We start from the raw sequence: 4,616 nt of genomic DNA, 5'->3' as shown, positions 1-4,616 counted from the left end.
TCATTTTACTGGGCCCAATATTGCTGCCGGTGTTTGGGTTTTTGAAACATCATAATGAGGTTTTAAAAGATTGGTTGACCTCGTCCCATTAGCCAATCCCCCTATGGCTCCGCGTGCGCGCGGCAGCAGAGGAGCATCGTGGGAAGGCATCGGCGGCAGCGGCGGTCATGCTGGAGTGGGGGAGACGATGACGAGGGCGGGCGAGGAGACAGCTGGCCACCGCTGCCGCTGCCCGCGTTGCCGCCCGCGTTCTCCAGCGGAGATAATGAAACACTAAACACTGTGAAATCATTTTCAGAAACACTGAGGTCTCGGCAGAAATTAAAATCCCGTCCGCGGTGCAATTAACAGCAGGTTAGAGCCAGCACGGCCACTGCGCTCATCAACTGTAACAAGAAACAATTATGATTTTTATAAAGAACATGTGTTGGGTCTTCAGAGCAACATCAGGCCAGCTCCCCCCCCCCCCACCCCCCCCACCCCCGTCTCATCAGGACCACGTCTCAGATCACTCTTCACAACACTCAGCCATCATCAACAGCACTGGGTACTGTTTGTTTGGGATTGTTTTATATGCAACTGTACATCTGTGAGGACAATTTTGACAATCTATTATTTTGTTTAGTGTACCAATTAGCCAATTTTTTTTTTTTATGGACCATAATTATAATTAAAGTAATACAAAGTAAAAATGATTTCAGCAATGATTCACTGATGTAATAATTATTATAAAACTCCTTACACTTGCATTGGTCTGTGATCTTTTTCATATTTCAATGAGGATTAAATAGTGCTGTTGAGTTATGAGTGATTTTTTATGTTTTGTTTGTTTTTAAAGCACTTAGTTGGCTAACTCCTTAACATACCTCTACGCTAGTCTGTCCTCTGTTCTGCCCTGTGGTCTTTGAAGTGCTCTGGTCAAATAGTTACTTTGTTCTTTCAATAAACTCAAAGACTGTGCCTTCGCACTTTATTATGGTCTGTCCCACTGTTTTAATTTCTGAATCTGTACAAAAACGTTCCAATGTGTTTACATAGTTTTAATAGTGTTTGCATCTAAAAATGTCCCTTTTAAATTTGTAGTCTTTCTTTAAAATGTTTAGTCTTTCTTTTAAATGTGTAGTTTTAGAACATTTATTTCTCTTGGCTTTTCTTTTTTACCCTGTGTTGTACCATTTAAAATGCACTTTTGTATTATGTATTAACTATTTAACCAGTGAGATTAACCATTGCAAATATAAACTACTGAAGTTAATATATTAGTATATTTGTTAAATGTTGTCTTGAAATTATATTCATTTATCGGACATAATTTCTAAATTATAATAAAAAAGAAAGTGTGTTTAATATATAGTGAACAATTTAGTTAACAAAATTGTTATATTTGTCAAACTGCCCAAACTGACATCAGTGCAATCTTTCTTTTTTCATCTTTTCTTCTCTCTCTCTTTCTCTCCCCCGCTCTCTCTTTCTCTCTCTATGAGTGCACTAAATGGAAAGTTTATTGCAGTAAAACTGACAAATGGTATCGGTACATTTTGCTTCCAATTGATCTCACTCATCTGCACATAGAATAGCTAAATATAACCAAAGACACCAAAATAAATCTCTACACTCACACAGTAATGGCAATTTTTCTTAAACCTTGCCTACCATTTTTCTTTGTGCTTTCAATGTTTGTTTCTCTCTCTTGTCTTGTCTGTGTGTGTGTGTGTGTGTGTGTGTGTGTGTGTGTGTGTGTGTGTGTGTGTGTGTGTGTGTGTGTGTGTGTGTGTGTGTGTACTTTCACTTGCCACTCTAGATGCAATACTTCCACCTAAAACACCCAGCTCTCCTAAGCGACAGACAAGTTGACCTTGTAAACCTTGAGTTATTCCATGCACTCTTTGTGTGGAGAGAGAGAGAGTGAGAAAGTGAGAGAGGAGAGGAGTGGGAGGGAGAGAGAGAGGGAGAGAGAGAGAGTGAGGGAGAGAGAGAGGGAGGGGGTGTTGAGGAACGAGGGAGAGAGAGAACTCATACCTGTCACAGCTTTCAAACACAAAGAAAAATGAGCACTTGGCCTGAAGTACAATTATTCGCCTCTGTCTGGAGATTCATCACACCAAAAGAAAGGAGTGGAGAGGGGGAAGTAGAGAGAGAGAGAGAGAGAGAGAGAGAGAGAGAGAATGGGAGGGACCAAAACAGACAAGAGAAAATAGAGGTGCAAGGAGGACTAAGAGAGAGAGAGAGAGCGGGCTGTATGGAGGGAAGGAGAGAGAGAAGAGGAGGAGAGTGAGAGGAAGAGGATTTGTCTGTTGGCTGGGTGGCAGTGAGAAGCTTAGTCTGCTGTGGTGCTGATGAAACATTCATAATCCAGCACGAGCACACCACGGCAGCAGCCACCGCACCACACACACACACACACACACACACACACACACACACACACACACACATAAACACACACACACACACACACACATACACACACACACACACACACACACACACACACACACACACATAAACACACACACACACACACACACACACACATAAACACATACACACACACACACACACACACATAAACACATACACACATATACACCCAAACACACACACACACACACACACACTACCCTACCAGAGCCCTGCCTGCAAGGTCACACGCACCTGTCACCACAACACACTCTCTCACCTGACATGCCGTGTGTAAGACGAGAGTAGGTCACCAGTGAAAAGTGCACTCTCAGTATCCAGTTTGTGTGTGTGTGTGTGTGTGTGTGTGACTGTGTGTGTGTGTGTGTGTGTGTGTGTGTGTGTGTGTGTGTGTGAGAGAGAGAGAGAGAGAGAGATAGTGAGTGATAGGGTCCAAACCCATCGATTTCTTTATCTAACCCTAATCCTTAACAAAATTACAGAGAGCCTCTAATTTGGCATAAGCACACTAAAAGCACAATCAGATCTATATGTAAAGTGCGCTGTATAGCAAGGCACTGCTCTGTGTCTGCATGCACATGTCCATGAGGGCCGTGGTCCTGATCGTCTCCTGAGCGCTGCTGTACCTGCGGGGCTGCCCGCTCCCCCTGCTCCCCCAGCTCGGAGCAGCTGGGCTGGGCTGGACCTGAAGAAGAGCTGCCCGGCTGCTCCGCCGCTGTCACCTGACGTCTTATTAGCTGGCCTGTTAGGGCCGCCTCCGCACGCCATGTCGCCTTCGCCGACTCATTTTTCAACGCTTTCTTAAGGCAGCGCCGCCGCACCAATCAATACCTATCAAAACTATTACATAAATAGATTTGTCACGGCCAGATAACGGGGGCCCAGCGATTTAATCCACCTGGTTACAGCTGGCAGGGCTGGGGTGGAGTGGGGTGGGGTGGAGGGGTGGAGGTGGGGAGAGGGAGGGGGTGGGGAGAGGGAGGGGGTGGTGCAGGTGAGATGCGATAGGTGGCGGGGCAGGCTGGGGGATTCGTTATTGAGCCCTTTTTGTAAATGACACGTAACCTTGTGTGCAGCCTTGTTAGCGTTAGCAACAGGCTAAGGAAGAGCCGGGCCACAGGGAATAGGGAGGACTGCAGCAGATGCAGAATCAGAAACACAGTGTGTCTTCACACACACACACACACACACACACACACACACACACTTTGCCCTTGTGCAAAGATATGTTCCCACACTTGCTGATTCACATGCACAAATATGCGCATGCATACACACACACACACACACACAAACACAGACACACACACACACCTCCTTGGGACATGGTAAGAACTTTATTGTTGCACCTGCTCTTTCAGCCCATCCCAGTGAGAATAGAGCTGCTAGAGGCAGTGCAGCAATATAGATTTTAAATGCTTTGCATTAAGTGGTCTCTCCCTCCACCCAAACAGAAAGGCACTACATTTTACACATGACACACCACACACACACACACACACACACACACACACACACACACACACACACACACACACACACACACACACACACACACACACGCACACACCATTCCTCTGCATCCATATGCTAGTGAGCTGTCTGTATTGAAATAGATCCATTCCTGGCGTGACAGAGCAGTAAATCTTCATTTGAGAGGTACAGGAGAGCGGCTGCCCTCGGATGAGAGTGGAGCGTTAAACACACATAACGCCGTACCCATAATGCACTAGGCTCCGTAAATAACAGCACAGACAAGTGCTCGCCCCTGGCCGGTATAACCCAAGACTATTATCGGCATATAGTCTTGCAGTCAGATGCCGACGGAGAGGAGAGGAGAAGAGACACACAGTGGGGCTAATACAGGCCATCTCACATACAGTGGGGCTAACACAGGCCATCTCACATACAGTGGGGCTAATACAGGCCATCTCACACACAGTGGGGCTAACACAGGCCATCTCACACACAGTGGGGCTAACACAGGCCATCTCACATACAGTGGGCCTAACAGCCTACAGTTGGCCAAATGGGAAACACTTACTGCTGGACCAACCAGCGTTTCAGAGAAGATAGGAACGGAAACGCAAGAGAAAAGGAAAGAGAAGAGGAGAGTTGTGCAGAAGAGAGAGAGAATAGAAAGAACAGGGGAGAAAAGGTGAAAGGTGAAGGATTGGAAAATATGCTTCTGTTTT

Source organism: Alosa pseudoharengus, unplaced genomic scaffold (assembly GCF_046254945.1).
Source record: "Alosa pseudoharengus isolate Yale_2024_CS ecotype anadromous, Long Island Sound unplaced genomic scaffold, YU_APseudo_1.1 YU_APseudo_1.1_scf_10, whole genome shotgun sequence".
Lineage (NCBI taxonomy): Eukaryota > Metazoa > Chordata > Actinopteri > Clupeiformes > Clupeidae > Alosa > Alosa pseudoharengus.
This window is presented reverse-complemented; position numbering follows the sequence as displayed.